The sequence below is a fragment of the Salvelinus sp. IW2-2015 genome, linkage group LG4q.1:29 (genome assembly GCF_002910315.2).
Source record: "Salvelinus sp. IW2-2015 linkage group LG4q.1:29, ASM291031v2, whole genome shotgun sequence".
Lineage (NCBI taxonomy): Eukaryota > Metazoa > Chordata > Actinopteri > Salmoniformes > Salmonidae > Salvelinus > Salvelinus sp. IW2-2015.
Genome location: NC_036842.1, coordinates 9,284,186 through 9,292,903, shown reverse-complemented (window position 1 = coordinate 9,292,903; position 8,718 = coordinate 9,284,186). Strand labels below are relative to the sequence as shown.

The 8,718-nt window shown below is 44.6% G+C and overlaps 1 pseudogene; it reads left to right on the top strand.

Annotated features, from left to right (window-relative positions):
* LOC111962829 (purpurin-like) overlaps nt 1-7,686 on the top strand; it is a 15,404-nt pseudogene extending 7,718 nt beyond the window's left edge.
* The last annotated feature ends 1,032 nt before the right edge of the window (nt 7,687-8,718 follow it).

Genomic DNA, 8,718 nt, shown 5'->3' with positions numbered 1-8,718 from the left:
CGGCCTTCTGGCCAGTGACGTGAAATATCCGCACTCGTCAAGCGGACCTGCTTTCAAAAATGTTCCTTTTTTAAAGAGCGGTATGTGGGCTGTCTGCTACTACGTTATATGCAGTTCTCTATGCTTTTAGAGCGTTTATTCATGGAAGTAACGCTGTCAACATTCTTTCTAGCAATTTGTAATTGAAGAGGTATAATCAGGAGTTTTCTACCTTCGTTATTGTGTTTGGACGGTATGAGGGTCCTTATTATAGACGCAGCGCATCTCAGCAGATGCACAAAGACACCGGCATGCATGTGTAAGCTGAGACCTCGAGACGGGTTCTGATTTCTGACGAGCGCATTGGCAATCGCCCACTGTCTAGCATCTAAACAAGCAGAAGGTCACATGTAGGCGGGCACGTATTCGAGCGTAGTCTGCTGATACCGTGCGCAATTGGAACATGTTATGTATTTTAATGACAGATTCCCCCATGTGAGCGGAATACAGTGCAACATTCTTGAATGTTAAAAGTTTTTGTCTGTTAACTGGGTTTATTGTGAGGAAAGTTGGAAAGTAGAGGCGCGTTACGTGTGGCGCTCGCAGGCCTCGGCCTGATGACCAAGTGATCTCTGAAGCAATCTTACACAAACAGTGTGTCAACTATGTATGAGGAATTGCTTTAACCGTCTACGGTTGGGCGGCCACCTTGTTTGCCAGATTGTCGCAAAGAGAACTATTCCAGCCCTGAAGCGGCCTTTCCTCAGTCCCTGTCTCCTGGCTTTCAGCCTCGGCCAAAATATGTCAGTGGAAGAATCATTTCAATACAGACGACATTATCAGGAACTTGTGAAATTCAAACATTGCTCGTTTTTACAACTGTACAGCAACTGCGCTGTCCCCTGCGGAAACACACCCCGCGGGGAACCACACGCCCCACGAAGTCCATTTCTATATTTAGTTATGACACACATAGTATTATGTCCATCCTCCTATGCCAAATGAAGTTTTCCTTTGCTGAAGTCATTCCACATCATACCTTTAGTCTCAAGCTTCGCTACTGGGTGTGTCACGCCCTATGAAGACGCCACGTGCTTTCCATTGTTATGTAAGGTGGTGTGATGCGAAATGTGTATTTGGCGGCCAGATGGTGGCAGCGAGGGTAGCCTGATAGTAACGCAGCAGTGCTTTGTTAGGTTTAGGTTTGTAGCTTACATGGGTCTTGGCTGTGGTCGTCTTGGAGGTTGCCGCTAGCCTGTCTAGGGTCTGATGGCACCTAGGAATCGCAGGCAGAGCTATGTATCGGGGTTGTCCACATGTTCCCTTGAGGCGCGCGCTTACCTGTGTCTCGTGGATGGTGTCCTGAGTGGCTTTGTCAGACGAATATGTGGTTGTTCTAGGCATTAGTAGTGCGGTCACGAGTTGCCTCTGCTGTGTGTCTGCTCTCGCCGCTTAGTGTCCTTGGTGTTGTGGCAAGTTGTCCTTAGAAGGTCCGTCGAGTTTGTGTTAAGTGTTCAGCTCTAAGGCTTAGTGTTACTACTACAGGAGTGCACATTGTCTTTTACTGGTAACAGGGGGATAAGAATAGCCTCAGCAGAAACTCCATTCAGATAGTATATGCTGGTGGTAAAAATAGACATGTTATGTAAAACAGGTTCTTAAATAACTAAGATCATGTTGACTCACATGGCACTGCGTACGTGTGTGTGTTTGGTGTGTGTGTGTGTGTGGTGTGTGTGTGTGTGTGTGTGTGTGTGGTGTGTGTGTGTGTGTGTGTGTGTGTGTGTGTGTGTGTGTGTGTGTGTGTGTGTGTGTGTGTGTGTGTGTGTGTGTGTGTGGTGTGTGTTCACACAATACAGCTTCGGGCCCTTAGCAAGTCAATTATCAGGCACTGATTAGAACAACACATAGAGCACAACGGTCAAAACATTTGAAAGCAATAGTTTTGACAGAGAGCGATCCGGCTGGTAGATATTGATGTGTTGGGATGCCTTCAAGTGGCGCTTCACATAACCCTACATTTATTTATTATACTATTTTAGCCTGCTGGCTGTTTAATCATATCTCAGGATCTCCAAACTAGTCTCAAGGTCTACAAAGCAGTGCGGGTAGTATTCTAGTCATCGAGCAGTAGATTATACGTGCTGGAACACACAGTGTAAGGCTCATGGAACACAAACTAATGCGCAACTATTACAGGAAACTAAGCTATGAGCACACACAAATGCAGACTAATTGCTTGGAAACAATGAACTAAATGCTCACGGAACCAACAAGACATATGCTCACGCGAACGAGCGACACTAATGCTCAACGGAACACAAGAACTAATGCTGGCATGGGAACAGACAACAACTAATGCTCACCGAACACAACAACTAATGCTCATGGACACAAATAACTAATGCTCACGGAACACAAGAACTAATGCTCAGGAACACAAGAACTAATGCTCACGGAACACAAGAACTAATGCTCCAGAACACAAAAACTATGCTCACGGAACACAATGACTAATGCTCACGGAACACACAACTAATGCTCACGGAACACAAAACTATCACAGGACACACTAATGCTCATGGAACACAAACACTAATGCTCACGGAACAACAAGAACTAATGCTTCATGAACACAATAACTAATGCTCACGGAACACAAGAACTAATTGCTCACGGAACACACACTAATATCACGGAACACAACAACTACTGCTACACGAACAACAATGACTAATGCTCACGGACCACGAGCAACTAATGCTCACGGAAAGACAACAACTACATGCTCACGGAACACAACAACTAATGCTCACGGAACACAACAACTAATGCTCATGGAACACAATAACTAATGCTCATGAGTTGTTGTGTTTCAGCATGTGCTGGGGTATGATTTCTCTAATCCTAATGGTCCTTAGTGTTTGGACAATGTATCTTCCCATCGTAAGTGTGTGTGTCTTCACAGTTACATAAAGCCCTAATTGTTTTTACGGGAGGCATGGGTGGATTCAGAAGCGAAGCCAGATTATAGTCAGAACATCACCAACCGGATTAACCCGTGATTTAAGCACCTTATTTACTTACAAGAAGTGAAAATAATCAGTACCCTTGTCTGTGTTCACYGTACATAAAGGGCCCCAAACACAAGAGATTCCAAAACCTAACGGACAACCACAAAACACTGAATTCTACTCGCTGCTCATCCTCACTAAGACAGGTAAGGTCCAGCGTCTTGATGGAGAGGACCCATGAATATATTTCATGCTATTATAGGACTTGATTATCTCACTGAAAATGTAAATATTGTTCTTAAATACAGTATGAATTGTTTTTGGAAGATACTAGCAAGCTAAGAATGAGTTTTGCTTTTGTATAGACRTGCATGTGTCACACCCTGATCTGTTTCACCTGTCTTTGTGATTGTCTCCACCCCCCTCCAGGTGTCGCCCATCTTCCCCATTATCCCCTGTGTATTTATACTTGTGTTCTCTGTTTGTCTGTTGCCAGTTTGTCTTGTTTGTCAAGTCAACCAGCGTTTTTTTTTCTCAGCTCCTGCTTTTCCCAGTCTCTATTTTTCTCGCCCTCCTGATTTTGGCCCCCGCCTGCCTGACCACTCTGCCTGACCCTGAGTCTGCCTGCCGACCTGTACCTTTGCCCCACCTCTGTATTATTGACCTCTGCCTACCCTGACCCTGAGCCTGCCTGCCGTCCGGTACTGTTTCCCCACATCTGGTTTACTGACCCCTGCCTGCCTTGACCTGTCTATTGCCTGCCCCTGTTGGATTATTAAACCATTTTTAATAACGTGTCTCCATCTGGGTCTTACCTTCATGTGAAATATGGCATTCATTTCTACCTCACAACCCTATGAATATGTAACGGAAAGACCATTGTACTTTAGGAACTGTAGTAGTGTGTCCTCATTTTACTCCAACGAGGATACACTACTACAGTGTCTCTGGGAACGCACTGAATGTTTACTAACTTAGAAGCAGATMATTTGAGGTTCTCTCGCCTGATCTGGTGAGCATCTTTTCTGGTGTGGTCAGTTCATCCTCATTGTCTCTCTCCCTCTGTCTTCTGTGCAGCTTGAGATCCTCAAAGCTGKCTCTCCTCATTGTCCTGATGGCCTGCGTGGAACACGCCTGGTCTGCCTCCTGCGTGGTAGACAGCTTCACAGTCAAGGCGGACTTCGACCCCAAGAGGGTGAGCTTTGCTACAGTGCACACATTAGGGGTGACATCCCTAGACAGATAAAAACAAGTGAACAAATGTCCGTTTTGATTGGATAAACATGGCTATGATCATGTGTAATGCAAACGCATAAGCGATGACTACAATGATCCACTGAATAGAGTTTTGAGTCTCCTCTGGATTTCAATCCTCATTGTCTACTGTTTGTGAGTTTTTCCCAATCTTCTCTATCTCTGGTTTTCTCTGTTGCAGTATTCTGGGAAGTGATACGCTCTGCAGAAGAAGGACCCTGTGGGCCTGTTCCTCCAGGAAAACATCTCTGCTGAGTCGATGATGACGGCACCATGACCGCCTCCTCCAAGGGACGTGTCACTCTCTTCGGGTGAGTAGATCTGCATCAGCGTGGAAGAACTCGCATATAAAGCATACACAGATGCTAAAATAATTGTCTAGTTGTAAGGAAGAATGTGGATTAATATCCATTTAATTGGTGCCGAAACGATTTGTCTAATAGACCACAAAATGATGGCACAGACCAATCAAATGTTAATTGGTGAACAGGAAATATAGACAACATTTTACACTGTAAGTGATGGATCACTATATGTGTTTGACCTCTGGTTTTAAGTTGTGAGAGCTAATATGAGTTTGAGTGTGTTGATATGTTCTGTGCAAATGAGTGTGTGTTGTTGTGTTGACAGGTTCTGTGTTGTGTGCGCTGACATGGCTGCCCAGTACACTGTGCCTAACCCCACCAACCCCAGCAAGATGTTCATGAACTACCAGGGACTGGCCAGCTACCTGGCCAGTGGAGGTGACAACTACTGGGTGATTGACACCGACTATGATACCTACGCCTGCCGTACCCTGAAGAACGATGGACGCTGCGAGGATGGTTACTCCTTGATCTTCTCCCGTAACCCCCGTGGCCTGTCCCCAGCAATCCAGCACATTGTCCATGGGAAACAGGAGGAGATCTGCATGGCTGGCCTGTTCGAGCYTGTCCTGCAGTCCGGTGAGTTGGACACTTGTCTATAGGAACACAGCATGAAAACAAAGGCTAACTGAGATCATGTCTAGATAATATCAATGAGCATGAAGGAGAGCATCATAATTAAAAAATGAAAGCTAAGAGGGAGCTAAGAGTTGTAGTTCAATAAGGCTTGAAAATGTTCACAACAATCTGCATTATGCCCCAGTGCAGAAAAATGTTCTTAGGCAGATATATCTGGTCAGGGGGCATGAATAAGTTATTTTTCTCTTTCCTCTACAGGAGCTTGCTAAATTGTCAGCTCAGCCTGAACCAAATTCCTTAAGCATTCTGGCATGAGATGAGGCGTCCAGGGCTGATGGATAGGTCCAAAGCAGCGCTGTAGAAATGAATATGTGAATGAATGTTGCAAGGCGGGAGAGAAAAGTCTGCCACCCATTGTCTCAAGGAAAGGGTTGCTCAATCGGGTAAAGTGTGTGAGTGAAAATAAATATCTTTGTTAAACAAATCTCTGAGTTGCATCCATGTTTGATCAAGAGCTAAAATTAATTTAATAAATAGTTTCATATATACAGTGAATTCAGAAAGTATTCAGACCCCTTAACGTTTTTCACATCTTGTTACGTTACAGCCTTATTCTAAAATTGATTAAATAAAAAAAATCCTTAGCAATCTACACACAATAGCCCATAATGACAAAGCGAAAACAGGTTTTTAGATTATTTTGCAAATTTATAAAAACAAAAAACAGATACCCTATTTACATAATTATTCAGACCCTTTGTTATGTGACAAAAAATTGAGCTCAAGTGCATCCTGTTTCCATTGATCATCCTTGAGATTTTTCTACAACTTGATTGGAGTCCACCTGTTGTAAATTCAATTGATTGGACATGATTTGGAAAGGCACACAACTGTCTATATAAGGTCCCACAGTTGACAGTGCATGTCACAGCAAAAACCAAGCCATGAGGTCAAAGGAATTGTCCGTAGAGCTCCGAGACAGGATTGTGTCAAGGCACAGATCTGGGGAAGGGTACAAAACATTTCTGCAGCATTGAAGGTCCCCAAGAACATTTTTGGCCTCTATCATTCTTAAATGGAAGAAGTTTGGAACCACCAAGAGCTGGCCGCCCGGCCAAACTGAGCAATCGGGGTAGAAGGGCCTTGGTCAGAGAGGTGACAAAGAACCCGATGCTCACTCTGTCAGAGCTCCAGAGTTCCTCTGTGGAGATGGGAGAATCTTCCAGAAGGACAACCATCTCTGCAGCATTCCACCTATCAGGTCTTTATGTTAGAGTGACCAAAAGACCCCTAAAGGACTCTCAGACCATGAGAAACAAGAGATTGAACTATTTGGCCTGAATGCTAAGCCTCACGTCTGGAGGAAACCTGGCACCATCCCTACGTTGAAGCATGGTGGTTTCAGCACCTGCAGGGACTGGGAGACTAGTCAGGATCGAGGGAACAATGAATAGAGCAAAGTACAGAGGGATCCTTGCACAAAAACCTGCTACAGAGCGCTCAGGACCTTAGACTGGGGTGAAGGTTCACCTTCCAGCAGGACAATGACCCTAAGCACACAGCCAAGACAATGCAGGCTTGGCTTCAGGACAAGTCTCTGAATGTCCTTGAGTGGCCCAGCCAGAGCCCGGACTTGAACCTGATCGATCATCTCTGGAGAGACCTGAACATAGCTGTGCAGCGACGCTCCCCATCCAACCWGACAGAGCTTKAGAGGATCTGCATAGAAGAATGGGAGAAACTCCCCAAATACAGATGTGCCAAGCTAGTAGCGTCATACCCAAAAGACTCCAAGCTGTAATCGCTGCCAAAGGTGCTTCAACAAAGTACTGAGTAAAGTGTCTGAATACTTGTGTAAATGTGATATTTCAGCTTTTTTATTTGAATGAGTGTGGCTTTGTTGTTACAGTGTAGCTAGCTTATTTTGAAGCTATTGTGTTGTTGTTTTGTATTCAAATGGTCCCACTCACCAGTCCCACAGACGCCAGATTGCTGATAAAGGCTTCTCCTCACAGAACCTCTTTGTAAGAGCCATGGTTAATAATATAAGTGGATTTAGCTGCTCAGTTGTTATCCACTAGTCTTGGCTGTGAACTGTGAATAATGGCAGAGAGTCCACTGGTCCAGGTCCAGCTAGGTCCAGTCTAGGTCAGTTTGGTCTCTCACTCACACCAGCTTAACTCCTCAAGCCTCAACTCCTGAACCATGCAACCACAGAGATCCTATTAAATGATCATGTTAGTGTTCTAATACAGTATGTAATTCTATGTGAGATCCCAAAGCCTTTATCTGGAAAGTCCCCAGGTTTAATGAGAATATGGTCAACAGACAATGTCACCTTGAGTATTAACAGAATAGCCGAGTTGTAGTTTGGCAATAGGCTAATCAAGCTAGTTATTCAGGAATTGTTTGCTAGCTATATTTTCTCTACAGCGAATGTAATCCTGAGAATGTAAAATATTTAATTTACCAGTACAGTCCCCTCTCTCGTGAACTCTAACCCCACAATATTTGGACGCCAACATAAGGCAATAAAGGCATGCAGGTTACATGCATGCATTTATATAATTCACCAATACATTTTTCTTTGGTAATCCCAAAATATAGAGCCCCACAGTGGAAGTGTCTATAATACCCATTAAACCTAGCGGTCAAACAGGGGAAATGTTCCAATCGTTTTTTCTACCATTCAGTTTTCCCATAGCAATTTTTACGAAACACTTAAAATAAGGGCTTGTGTTTGTGTAGGCTTACCCTGGTGAGACGTGTAATAACAATGTAAATTCTCTCTCGTAAATCTCTCTCGGACAAGTGACATTTATCCAATATTATTGCTAGTTTCATGACCAGAAACAAAATCTTTAAAGGCACAGTGTTTATTTACTCGGGTGGAACATGCCTTCACACAGTCTTGATTTGTGGGATCCTTCCCACTATATGATTGATATGTCAAGTGATAAATCTCCCAAATATTCAATTAAAAGTTTATGGAAAACTGCACTTGTCCTCATTAAATATCTACAGCTGTAACGACATCAATCAAATAAACTTTATTATATAGCTAATTTCTTACAACAAAACATATTTCAAGGTGTTCAAAGTCATGCATAGAAAGTCATGCGATCACCAATATTGTCTGTACAGATGTGGAATGCGAGTTGAGGAAGCCAGCCGTGCCCCAACCAGGTGCAGTCAGTGGAGGACCTGTACCCCCGGTCGAAGACTACAACCCTCTGACCCCGGAGGGAGGGGGCGCCGCAGTCAGGGAGGGGGGGGGGGAGGATCTCAGTGGCTAGGAGGGGGAGGACCGGTCTCGCCGGGGGGTGTCGGGGGGGAGGTGGGTGTGCCAGGGGTGGGGGGGGGTGCGGTTGAGGGGGGTGGGAGTATGATCATGGCGGTTGCGCTAGGGGGTGGTGTGGGAGAGTGCGGTGCGTTGGAGCCAGAACAACAAAAACCACTACCCCTCTCCTTGTCATCACCGGACATTGTTCAAAAACACAATGGGCACCTGGGGCATTGCTATATAT